Genomic DNA, 14,456 nt, shown 5'->3' with positions numbered 1-14,456 from the left:
TCTTTAGCAAGTCAGAATTTTTTTTTCCATTTCTACCTCCTTTCCTTTCTATACCTTTCAACTTCCTGTTTCCTATGGGCATTTGTGTGTACCTGGAAGTAAGGCAAAAACAACTCACTTAGAGGAAATAGTTCTTTATTTCTACTTCATATGATAAAACACTGAGGAAGGACCCTGACTGGCTAAGAATGGCATGGGTCTGATTTCTGTGGTCATGAGAAAGGTGGCAGGACAGGGTGGCTGGAGTGAAGCATCCTTCATTTAGTCCAGTGATGCCTGACAGGGTGGTGGGTCCATTTGAGAAGACCAGCATTTCCATTTGAAATATTTGGGGAAGAAAAGGGAAAAAGGAGTTTCGTAAAACACAGTGATCTAGTGGTTTGGGTAACCAGAGGAACAGAACACACACCCAATTTATGTCCTTGATATTTCATAGGAATATGAAGCAAGCTAGGTGTGGTGGTGCAAGCCTGTGATACCAGCTGTTCTGGAGGAGTCTGAGGCAGGAGGATCAAGAGTTCAAAGCCAGCCTCAGCAAAAGTGAGGCACTAAGCAACTCAGTGAGACCCTGTCTTTAAATAAAATACAAAATAGGGCTGGGAATGTGGCTCAGTGGTCAAGTGCTCCTGAGTTCAATTCCTGGTACCCTCCCCATAAATATGTGTGTGTGTGTGTGTGTGTGTGTGTGTGTGTGTAAAGCAAACATCTTCCTCTTCCTGCTTGTTGTTTTATTATCTAAGAATGTGCCACATTTGGAGAGGATGTATAGTTTCACTTTAGTTTGCCTATGTTGCACAGTACATAAAATCTAATGTGGGTTCTGACTAAATCTGTATATTAAATTAAGCTGCTGGGTTGAATATCCGCTGACTGCTTTTCCCCATCTTGCTGTTTTGTCCTTAATATTTGACACCTCCAGCCTGTTTTGTGTGTATTTTTAGAATTCCCCATGGATATTCTTATCCAACTGCCATTATATTTACATACAGAGAGTGGAATTTAAGTATTTTCCTTCAGTGATCTGTTAATAAATTATTTTTTATTTAAATCCATATAAAGCACATTTTTTTTCCTCTGCACAGTGGAAGAAAACAGTAAACAGGAAAACAAATTAAATACTTTATTACATTTTTTGTACTATTCCCATAGAGGTCTATTCTTATTCCTCCAAGGTGGAAATATTGAGCAGGAAAATGGGTGAGCAGCAAGTGTTTCCAAAAGAACTCTCAGATACAGAGGGAGTGTCTATTCTCCATCATTCTGTATGGAAGCATGCCAACCCATGGTTAAAGATGCCAATGTTCTCTTCTTTGATTCTACATCCACTGTGGTCACCAGGGTTCTACCTTTCCCCGTGGGGTGGGGTCTGAATGGATAAAATTAGTCAAATGGGATCCTTTGTACTTTGAAAGCTGAAAGAGTGAAAAAGAAAGAAAATGAAGAAAAAAATGAAAAAAAAATCTAACTACATTCCAAAGAAAATTCAGTTGTTCACTTAGATAATCTCTAGTGAAGTTCTCTAGTTACTGTATGGCTTCTTGGTTTGACAGGGCAATGGCTATCTCTAGGGCTGTGAACTTGTGAATTTCATCTGCAGTTGATGTTACATCTTTGAATTGTGCTAATTGCTTTCATCTTGCTTTGGAATTGCTCCAAATGAAAGGCTGCATATGGAATGCAGAGAAAGTGCAGCTCTACTGATATACTTATCAGTGCACACACACAATCACACACACTCACACACACACACACACACACGCACATGCACACACATATTGATAGCACTGGGGATTGAATCCAGGGTCACTCTACCACTGAGGTACATCCCCCTTTTTATTTTTATTTCGAGACAGAATCTTGTTAAATTGATGAGGCTGGCCTTGAATTTAATGATCTCTTGCTTCAGCCTCCCCAGAAGATAGGATTACAAGCCTGTGCCACCTTGCCTAGCTTCTCCTGATACATTTTGATCACTTAAGAGAAAATAAAAAGTCCCTCACCTGAGAAAAAAATGCAGTCATTTTGACCAAATATGCACACGTTGAGTGACATAAACAATTGTGGCAGTTCTTTGGATCATTTTACCTGAAAAACATTTTTCTTTCATGGCCTTTAAAATTATGTTTTCAAAGACCATTTAATCACATGAGAAATACTGACTATATACTTTGAAATAAAGAAAATATTAAAACTCTATTATTGTGATTCAAAATTGAGAGATATACATACACGCCTAAATAAAGATGAGAAGAAAAATCCACCAACACATTACACTTGTTATTCTAGCTGGCAAATTTAAACGTGGTTTTAATATTTTTTGTGGAGGGTGGGGGAATATGAAGGATTTAACACAGGGGTACTTTACCACAGAGCCATAAACCCAACCCTTTTTTTTATTTTTTATTTTATTGTTTTTATTTTGAAACAGGGTCTCATTAGTCATCATTTCTGAGGGCCTTGCTAATAATTTTCTTTTCTACTTTTCTGTATTTGCCAAAGAACGTGCAAGAGACTAGTATTTTATAGTATAATGATTAAAAGCTGTATGTAAAAGCTCCTACCAGATGAAGAAGTTTAGAGATCTTCTTTACAACATTTTCCTTATAGCTAACAATACTGTGTTGTCTATTTGAAATTCTAAGAATGTAGTAAAGTGTTCGTACCCACAATAAAATAAAGTAAAATCTTGGGTACTGGAGTTAGAATGATTATGATTAATGATTATGTTGAGATCCTAATTCAGCCTCTTAGGAGCTAGAGGAGGGGAGAAGTTACATTTTCCTCATTAGAAGAATGGTAGAAATAGTAGTAACAACCCACCAATGTGGATGTGAGAAATAGTGTAACATATTTAACACAATGACACATGCTCAATAAATGCTAACTATTTGTGTTATAATTGTTAACAATAAACATTTTCTTTTAAAATAATTTTTGTTTAGTAATAAACATGGGTACCTTGACAAATCTAAAACAAACCAGCCTTCTTAAATTTCTGGAAAATTAGGCTAATGATACTTATTAATCTCCAAGAACTCTGCTAGGAACTGAGTTGAATGAAGAATTTCTATTTCGGTGAAAATAAAACTGTAACTCGAGTATGCAAGTTAGTGGGTGATCAACACGGTAGTTTCCTACCAGGCACTGAGAGAGAACATCTACAGCTCTATTTACAAGGTGCAAAGTGCCCTCTGGAGATGGTATTCACAGTTCCTACTTGATACAGAAAGAAGAAAACTAAGATACTCATTACAGTCCCAAAAGAACATGAAGTAGCTTGACAATCTTTTATGTAATGAACTCTAGATTTGCAAGGTACAATGTCCTAAAGAAGAAGGAAATTGGAAAAGTTAGAGATGACCTGAGTTCTGGGAATATGAATAATTCATATAGTTTTTCATGATCACATTTGAACTTGGACCAAGGCCTCAATGATTTATAACATTGTGAATATGAAAGTATTGGGAAGAAAATATTAATTGTTTTTGTATACCACATAGCAAAGTGTCACTTTTTTATTTCAATTTTTAATAACTAAATAGGATCTTGGCAAAAAAAAAAAAAAAAAAAACAACTTCTAAACATTTTTAAAATCTTAAAAAAATTCTATAAAATGAAAATTGTTCTGAATATGCTGAATTCTTTGTATGAATGTGAAAATAATCAGTTGTGGTATCTTTGATTAAAAGCTTTTTAAAGTAGATAATATTGCTTTGTGTTTTCTTTCACCACCAGATACTACTTTTATATAATATTAACTAGAGACAAATGGTATTGGGTCAAATACCAGAAACAAGTTAAAATGACTGGGCAATTCACTCTTTTAATAACCTGTTACACTTCTGGTGAAGCAGGCTGTTATTTTCTTTGTGATTCTACCTATAATGGATTGATCAGTTCTGATGTTTCACTGTATCGTTTCATCACTGGATTAGATGATAGATGTCGTAAGCTGTAAACTGTGCCTAAAAAAAAAAAAAAAAAAAAAAAAAAAGATTGTGTTCAGCTATTTTGATCAAAGTAAGTGCTCATTACATTTTACTTTTTCATTGAAAACTAGACATTATGCACTGGGTAAAGAAATTCCAGCAAATAGGCCTTCTAGGTGCTGTGTTGAGGTGGGATAGGTGAGAGGAACATTTTATAAATCTATTGAAACTGAAGGGAAATCTAGTGAACTCTCTTGATTCAATTCATTGCATTTGCTTTTAGTTTTACTTAAAAATCAACATCCATTTTAGAGGTCACATAACTAAGCAATATATTATTAGTCCCCTGCTAGCTTTGCAGTAGGTAACATACCTCTGATGTATAGGTCATGAAGAAATGGTGGCCTAAGTTGTTTTCAGGAACTTGGAAGCTGTTTCTCTATTAAACCAGTTGAAACCACGCACCCTTTGCTTGGGCCTCTGAAAGTGTCAGATGGGTGACGTTTTCAAACTTGAGGAATAAAAGCTCTGTCCTCAGATCATACTAATACCACCATTTCCTGAACATGTCTCCTATGAAAAACTATGAGATTGATTATGCATTGACCACTGATTAGTTCACCTCCAATCACCTTTCTCATACCTCAGACCATCCTGCACCTTTATCCCACAAATATCTCTAAACCGCATCCTTGGGGAGGCAGATTTGGGACTTGTTCTCCCATCTCCTTGCATTGCTGTCCCGTGAATAAGCTCTTTGGGAAAGCTCTTCATTTTAGGGATTTGTATACTGTGCTATGTACAAAACAAGTGTGAGTTGGAAACAGTATAATTAGGCCTCAAATTTTGGTGCCTCTGTGACTTTGGAACATGAACTTCACCAGTGTTTCTCAGTTTCTTTCTCACTGTGGGTTGCAGGATGCCTAGAGCAGGCTGGAGCTGAGTATTTCTCTTCCTCTGAATGGGTTAGACTCATAAAAACCCCCTAGTAGGATAGGCTCTGGTAGAATATGTTCTCTTGAGAGTTCCAGGAGGTGAATCCCAAAAGTGAGGGTGTGTCTTCCCAGGTCTGGGCCCTTCTGGACTCCTGACTCTCAGGTTTGTCATCATTGAGTCTCCAACTCCTCAGCTACATTTCCAGTTTTCTTATCCCAGTACTGGTTCCCCTGAGAGTTTCTGCTCCAGAAAGGTGATTCTCTGTATTCACCTATCTCTGGTGTTGAAGACAATAGTTTGCCCTATTACCTTGTGAAATCTTCTACAATCTAAGAAGGGTTGATCTTGTCTTTTCAGTTTTATATTTGGTATTAAGACAAAATGATGACTTCCAAGCTGTTTATCTGCTGGACCTGAAACTGGAAGTCTGTCCTAATTACTTTTTTTTTTCCCATCAAAATAATACATTTACTTGTTTAAATCATGAAAACAGCAATCTCCTCTTTCATCGCTCCTGCCTCTGAATACTTATCTCTCAATTTCTTGTGAAAATAGCTTCCTCTTCTTTAACATGTGTCTTCTCAAATTTAACTCCATTCTTCTGGACCATTTGGTTATGCTAACCATTTTTAAATGCTTAGATTATATTTCCATTTGTTGTGGAAATATAGAGACTAGCTCTCGCATCCCCAATACCAACACACTTTCGACTAGCTTTATCCCTTAGGACATAATATATTTATGTAATCTAATTTGGTTAAAGTATATTTAGCCTATTATAATTTTATAGCTATGTGTTGGAAAGTTGCTCCAGTTTTTACTTAATTAGTTATTTACTTATTCAGTTTTTACTTAAATATTTCTTCTCCAAACTCTGGGACAGAGTTATGAAGGTACTTTCAACATGCTAATTTCATCATCTTATTACAGACGTTGGTAGATCCCTCTTTTCTACTGCTGTGAGGCAAACCAATCTGCCTATTGCTCTCTACAACTGACCTTATCTTAGATGTCATTCATGTTACCCATCTGCTCCCCCTTCGAATGTTCCTTGTCTACCCGTGCTATTGTCATTGCTTGTTCCTCTGAATCATGGTGATCTTGGGCTCTCAGTTCACACTTGACACATAAAGAGTTGACTCAGAGTTCTGATGAAAGGTTTGGTTCGGGGATTTTATTTTTTTTTATTTTATTTTTTTTACAAATAATATATTTTATTTCATCCCTGAAAACAAAACAAAAAAACAAACAAAAATGTCCACATCTCATCAGAGAGACCAATTATTCCACACTTCACCTGGCAATTGTATATAATTAGTTTCTTCACATAAAGGTTCAGAAAAGACACTATGGAAATCATCTTTCATGAAATAATATCTTCTCACACATATTCAAACAAAAATATTGTAATTATTGCTACTATTTGTGGTAGCATATTATAATGAATACAATATCTAAAACTAAATTCAATCTAGAAGCTAGCTGCACTTTAGCAGGTATTTAGAGTAATAAATACTATGACATATCAGGTACCATATAGCAATTAGATTTGCTACAAGGGAAATTTAAATAAAGGTGTACTTCTTTCTATACTAAAATTACCCTAGATTGGTATTTCTTGTGCTGTATTCAGTATCTGAAAGGATAGCCAATTTTATAATTTAAATATATCTTAACTGTTCTTAATTATTTTAAGGGGTCTTATATTAAATGAAAACCTAATCAAAAAAGGTTTCATAAAGCATGATACTCTTATATAACATCAAGTAATATTAACATTTTCTAAGCGGTGTTATGTAGCACAAACACCTTCATTATACATATCTGATTAAAATCCTCAAGAGTATCCTCCTCCCCACCAACATAACAAAAGCAAACTCACCCAAACATGGAAATAATATGCATCCCGGTCATATAAATACTCAAGGGGTCAAATGCTCTTTGTTTTGTTTATTGTTTGTTTAGACAGGGTCTTACTATGTTGCCCAGGCTGGCCTTGTACTCTTGATCCTCCAGCCTCAGCCTCCTAAGCAGTTGGGACTGCAGTCATGGGACACTGCACCCAGCTAAGGGATTGAACTTTTAAAGCAACACTCATGTATGTGAAAAATCATGAATACTTTAGTTACTTTTAATTTCATCATAAAAATATCTCTTACTCTTTAGAATATATATAAGAAAATTTTAAGTATGTGATTAAAGAATACTATTATAATGTTGTTATTAAGTTGCCCCCAATGTTAAGAATAGCTTATGGACAGTGGCTGCTACCCATTTCAATATTATACTCTTACAAATGTAATTTTTAAAAATATACAATAATTAACCTTCAGTTATTTTGAAGGACAGTGCAAATGAACACATTCTTTGGGTCATAATTTCAAAACATTTCAACATTATAGTTTCTTTCTCTGCTCATATCTTAGTAACAAAATATAGTCCTGGAAGTAAAACATGTTTTCTAATAGTCTTAGTCAAACAGTTACATCTACTGAGAATGGTTTGGGGATTTTAGATCTATAATACAGCAATTGGGCAGGACTCAGCTGCTTTTTGAATGACCCCAAACTTTTAATTTCTATAGATGTTTTGTCTTGACCTAATGTCTTCTGAACCATTTCTGGCAGCCAGCATTCTAAGAGAAGGTAGTAAAAGACGGCCAGGTGTCTCACTATTTATTTAACATTTGTAGTTTCATGCAAACCCTCTCTTTCCAGCAAAGGATCTTGCCTTTCTTGGAATGCCTCTTTGTACTGAGTTCTTAACCCATTTTTTTCCCTCTCACTGATTTGAAATTATTCAAATAACTTGGGTTTCCCCTGCTTCATTCTTTGCTTTCTTCTCTTCTTCTCTCTTTCCTTTATAAACGTTTTAAATACTTTTCTAAATTTTTTATTTGTTCTCTTTAGTTATACATGACACTAGAATGTATTTTGACATATCCTGCATATATGGAGATAACTAACGCATTCTTGTGGTTGTACATGATGTGGAGTTACACTGGTCATGTATTCATATATGAACATAGGAAAGTTTTGTCTGATTCATTCTACTGTCTTTCCCATTTGTGTCCTCCTCCCTTCCTGCTAATACCCCTTGCCCAATCCAGTGAACCTACTTTCCCCTCACCCCCACCTTTTGTGAGTTAACATCTGCATATCAGAGAGATAATTTGGCCTTTGAATTTTTGGGGTTAGTTTATTTCAGTGAGCATGATTGCCTCCAGTTCCATCCATTTACCAGCAAATGCCATGATTTCATTCTTCTTTATAGCTGAGTAATATTCCATTGTGTATATGTACCACATTTTCTTTACCTATTCATCTATTGAAGGGCACCTGGGTTCCATAGCTTAGCTATTGTGAATTGAACTGCTATGAACATTGATGGGCTGCATCAGTATAGTATGCTGATTTTAAGTCCTTTGGGTATATACCTAGGAATCACCATTGGGTCAATGGTGGTTCAATTCCAAGTTTACTGAAGAACCTTTATATTGCTTTACAGATTGATTGCACTAATTTTCAGTCCCACCACCAATATATGAGTTACCTTTTTCCCCACATCCTTGCCAACATTTATTGTTATTTGTATCCTTGATAATTGCCATTCTGACTGGAGTGAGATGAAATCTCAGTGTAGTTTTAATTTGTATTTCTCTAATTGCCAGTGATGTTGAACAGTTTTTCATATATTTTTGACCAATCATATTTCTTTTTCTGTGAAGTGTCTGTTTAGTTCTTTTGCCCATTTATTCATTGGGTTTTTTGATTTTTTGGTGTTAAGGTTTTTGAGTTCTTTATATATCCTGGAGATTAGAGCTCTATCTGAGATGCAGGTGGCAAAGATTTTTTTTTCCCATTCTGTAGGCTCTCTCTTCATATTCTTGATTGCTTCTTTTACAATGAAGAAGTTTTTTTTTTTTCAGTTTGATAAAATCCCATTTATTGGTTCTTGATTTTACTTCTTGCACTCTTGGAGTCTTGTTGAGGAATTTGGTTCCAAAGTCAATATGGTGGAGACTTGGGACTTCTTTTTCTACTAGTAAGTGCAGGATCTCTGGCCTAATATCTAGGTCCTTGATCCATTTAGAGTTGAGTTTTGTGCAGGATGAGAGATCCCTAATCTCATTTTATTACATATGAATTTCCAGTTTCCCCAGAACAATTTGTTGAAGAGGCTATTTTTTTTTCTCCAGTGTTTGTTTATGGTGGCTTTACCTAGCATGAAATAACTGTATTTCTGTGGGTTTGTCCTGTGTCTTCTATTCTGTACCATTGATCTTCAAGTCTGTTTTGGTGCCAATACTATGCTGTTTTTGTCACTATAGCTCTGTAGTATAATTTAAAGTCTGGTATTGTGATGTCTCATGCTTCACTTTTCTTGCTGATGATTGCTTTGGCTCTTTGGGGCCTCTTATTATTCCAAATGACTTTCATGACTGCTTTTTATTTTTCTATGAAGAACATTATCAGACCTTAAAAGGAATTGCATTAAATCTGTATATCACTTTTAGTTGTCTGGTCATTTTGACAATATTAATTCTGGCTATCCAAGAACATGTGAGATCTTTCCATCTTCTGATGTCTTCTTTAATTTCTTTCTTTAATGTTCTGTAATTTTTATTGTACAGATAAAAATAGATGCAGAAAAAGCATTTTTACAAAATATAGCATCCATTCTGTTCAAAACACTAGAAAATGTAGGAATAGTAGGAACAAACCTCAGCATTGTAAAACCTATCTATGCTAAGCCCAAGGCCAACATCATTCTAAATGAAGAAAAATTGAAAGCATTCCCTCTAAAAACTGGAGCAAGACAGGAATGCCCTTTTTCATCACTTCTTTTCAACATAGTCCTGTAAACTCTAGCCAGAGCAATTAGATACAAGAAAGAAATTAAAGGGATACAAATAGGAAAAGAAGAAGTCTAACTCTCCCTATTTGCCGAAGACATGAATCTATACTTAGAAGACTCAAAAAACTCCACCAGAAAACTTCTAGAACTCTTAAATAAATTCGGCAAAGTTGCAAGATATAAAACTAAGACACATAAATCAATTGTATTCCTATGCATCAGTTTTGAATCAATTGGAAGAGTAATTAGGAAAATTATACCATTCACAATAGTCTCAAATAAAATAAAACATTCAGGAATTGATGTAATAAAAGAGGTGAAAGATCTCTACAATGAAAACTACAGACACTAAATTTAAAATTCCAAAAGTATTTTTTCCCTTTTGTTTTGTCACCAAATAGTTAAAACTCTAAGACAATTTATTCCATTAGTTGGTTTAAAAATACCTCAAAAAGGAAAAATATTTTATTCTGACATGTTATTTAAGAACACCATATCTATAAAATACCTAAGCATTCACCTTTGAAAAATAAGGAAAACCCCCATTAATGGAGAATTTTAATTTTAGACTTTTAATTAACTTTTAATTTGAACTGCCTTAAGCTTCAAAGGGTAAGAGTTGTCTAACCGTATATTTTTTAAAAAATATAATAATTAACTCACAATTCATTAATATATTTCTGTGGCAGAGCTACTCTACTTAATATTCAGAATATATTTAGAACCTTTTGTGCTTGTACAAAATAAATAATACTTTGTTGCAAATAAATTAATGTCAGATGTTTTATTTTAAGCTTTAGTTGTAACTTAGTTCATGTTGGAATAGTATTCTCTCTGAGTAATTTAAGAGGTTAAGTTTATATTTTAATTTCTTTAGAATGTGAAATATTTGTTTGCCTTTTTAAAAAAGAAAAAAAACATTTTTTAATCTCACTCTTTGGGCACTGATAAAATACTGAATTTCAGTTAAGAAGCTATTTTTATTACTTGAGTCACTTCTTTAATAAAATTCCAGTGTTTTTCATACTTGGTCTTTTCATTAGACTCAGATAATATTCTTTGGTTAGGAGGAAATGCCACTGAAGTAGCACCTATTGATTGCAATGTCACTTGGCAAAATTTCAGTTAAAAAAGTAGAGTACTTATAGCATTATACCTTTTTATGTTTTCTCCCACCTTTCTTATCTTCAGTGGTCACCTTGAGTCCCCACATCTTAGTTTATGACTCTATCCCTGTATGCTCCTAATAAATCCCACATTGATTTGCATTAGGATCTTCCTAAAGAATGTTTTTCTTAAGTTACTGTCTTTAGAATGTAACAACTTCTTATTTTATGATGAGCTCATTTTATGTTAAGCCTACACTCCTTTGATTACTTGAAATCCATTCTCTTCCATTAAAACCACACCAATGTCTCTGTAACTCAAACATTCATATATATTTTTTCACTATTTGATTTTTCATTATAGTTCTCTTTCCCTTCATATTTCTCTTTAATTTTCCAAATGTTTCCCAGGTGTCAAATCCCAGGTCAATTTCTACTTCTTGTGTAGTTTGTTGTTTGCTGTTTTTGTCTTCAAAATTTATTCCATTATTGATGTTCTCATTCTGAGTTTTTATAAATAGAAGAGTTTTCAAGTAAAATCTGACAAACATACCTCTTTGTATCTATTTTTCCATCCTGCCTTCTTACTTTTTGTCTTCATCTCTTCTTCCTTCCTTCTTTTCCTTCGTCTCTCTTTCATCCCTTTCTTCCTCCCTGCCTTCTGCTATGAATTGAATGTGGTTTGTCTTCCTTGAAACCCATGCTGAAATTTGGTCCCTAATGTAACAAGTGTTGAGAGGTGGTGGAATCTTTCAGAGGTGATTAGATCATTAGGAAGGTTTAACACCTTTCTTGTGGGACTGGATTTATAAAGCAGGAGTGAGTGAGCCTTTGCTTTTATGAGTTAGTTATTGCAAGAGCAAACTGTTACAAAGAAAGACTTCCCCATGTTGTTTTTCTTTTCAACTTGTTCCCACTTGTCCTTCTATCTTTTGATATGTTATAGAGCAGCACAAGACCCTACCTACATATAGGACCCTGATTTTGGATTTCCCAGCCTCCATAACTGTGAACTGAATAAATCTCTTTCCTCTCTGGGTCACCCAGTGCCAGGTATTATTATAGAGACTGAAAATAGACTAAGACAACTTAGTTATGTTACTAACTTTTCTCTCTTCATTCTTTTCATGACACCAACACTCACTCATACTACATAGAATTATTTTGTATAGGTGATGTCATTGTATGCCATTGTCTCTTGGTATCTATTTTCTCATTTTTTCCTCTTAGTATGGAACTCCCCGAGTTTGGACTACAAATGGGCATTTGAATAAGTTCCAGCCACTTGAATATGAGAGAAAACAACTCATGAGATTTCTAGGTTGTGCCCTTGCACACCTCTCCTTACTTCTTTTCTGTGGACTAAAATAGACAGAATCAATGCCTCTGAGCCAGCTCTATCCATTCAGATGAGGTCAGCATCATAGAAAGTATAATTTAAACTTTATCTTGAAGGAAGAGTGCTTTAAGATTTGTCTTGGATTTATTATTCCCTATATGTATTCTTGGATGCACAGAAACACATCTATTTCAACATTTGTAACAGTGTGCAGTCACTTTTCATTGAAAAAAATTTCAAGTGGAAGAGCACAATACAATAATTTAAATAGCAAATTAAGGATTGTGAAGGGCTAGTATTTTTCAGGAATTAAAACACTAAATTTGAAGTAAATTATCATTATGGATTTTTCAGAAAACATTGGTGAGTTGTAAAGATTTATCAGGATATACAGAATCCTCTAATGAGCACTTGCTACATACTCACCACAGTTAAACTATCTTACATATATTAAACTCTCAAAACAACCTGTGAGCGTGCTACTATTTTTTTTTCAATCTTACATAAGATGGAGGCTCAGAAATATTAAAAAATTTCCCAAGGTCATAAAGTTAGTAAGAGGAAGCAATGGGATTTGAACTGGTTAACATTAGATCCAAAGCTGACTATGATGCTGCACTATTCAATAAGTACGTTATGTTCTTTCCAATATCCATGGAACCAAGCCACACAGCAATTAAGTATTCCACCTATGTGACCTTCCAGATATAACTCCAGATTAGAAAGTGCATCTGTGAGTAAAACATTGAAAGTTAAAGAAGTTTTACAAAATCACCCTTTGAAACAGAAATGTGAAAGCTGAGGAAGTAAGACAAGAAAAAAGAATATTAGAGAAAACTCCTATGGGGACATTTTTCAGGTTTCCATTTTTACCTCATTAAACTTATACCTTAGGTAACAGTTCAGTTAGTTTGGTGATCCTGCCTTTATATATTCAAACATCTAACTTTTTTCTTTGTAACAAATCTATATTAAGAATTATTATATTAGCCTGTAATCCCAGTGGCTCAGGATGCTGAGGCAGGAGGATCACAAGTTTGAGGCCAGCCTTAGCAACTTAGTGAGGCCCTAAGCAACTTAGTGAGAGCTTGTCTTAAAAATAATAATAATAATAATAATAATAATTAACAAAAAGACTGGGGATATGTAGCTTAGTGGCAAAGCACCTCTAAGTTCAATTCTTATTACCATAAAAAAGTAATAATTAGTACATTAGTTGGGGGCCACTAGAACTTGAATAGAATCATCCTAATAAGACTTTTATTTGCTATTATTTCCAACATTTGCCCTTTAAACAGATTGTATATATGTGCTTTCTGATTGAGACAGAAGTATTTAGCAAATCTTTTTCTTCTTAATTTTAAAGGGCATGTATTAAGATACAACTGATTAATTGTATGTAGTCAAGATTCTGGTAGTACCATTCCCTGTTCTATATAAGGACACTATTTAATGACCCTTCTCCACGGAAGGAAACTGGCACTATAGAACTAGACCACACATGTGACGATCAAAATTTTAAACATTAATTAGTTTAAATTAAATTTAAAACCCATTGCCTCATTTGCTCTATCCACAAAATCAAATGCTTGAAGCCAGCATTCACTGTATCAGCACATAAGTACAACACTTCCAATATCATGTCAGAAACACTATTGGAAAGTGCTGCTTTAGAGCTGTTTCTAAATCGTAATTGAACATTAGAATCAGCCACATAGTTTTTTAAAAATGCAAATGCTCCTGTGCTACTTCAGATCAGGTCAGTTCCATCAGAATGTGCCATGGTAGCACCAAGGTGTGGAGATTTTCAACATTGTCTACACCCCAACCTAGAGATTCTAGGTAATTTTAGGCAGTCAGGGTTGAGATTCAATTTGACAAAGTAAATTTTATCTTTTCTAAATCAACCTCTCCCTTTTAAATTATGTACATAATATATAATTGTACATCACATATAATTATATATGTAATTATATATACATATAATTAACATTCAAACATGGAAAAAAAACTCTCTTCTTTTAAAAATCAAACAAAATTCCCCAAACTAGCAGTAACTATAATGACATTAATAGTTATCTCCCTTAATTCCAGATCCAGTTTTCTTCATGAGTTAACTCTTATTAATCTGCAAATCAATATGAAGGTCCTGTCTTACTTTCTCAGCTTTCATTTTGCTTTTATGTGTATCATAGAGTGATTTTATAAAACTTCTTTATTGTTCAATGTATTCCTCACAGACACATTTTCTAATCTGGAGTTATATACAGAAGGTCACCTAGGTGAAAC

This window comes from Callospermophilus lateralis, chromosome 14, assembly GCF_048772815.1.
Source record: "Callospermophilus lateralis isolate mCalLat2 chromosome 14, mCalLat2.hap1, whole genome shotgun sequence".
Classification (NCBI taxonomy): Eukaryota; Metazoa; Chordata; class Mammalia; order Rodentia; family Sciuridae; genus Callospermophilus; species Callospermophilus lateralis.
The sequence above is the reverse complement of the archived record's forward strand: the minus strand, read 5'-3'. Positions refer to the sequence as shown.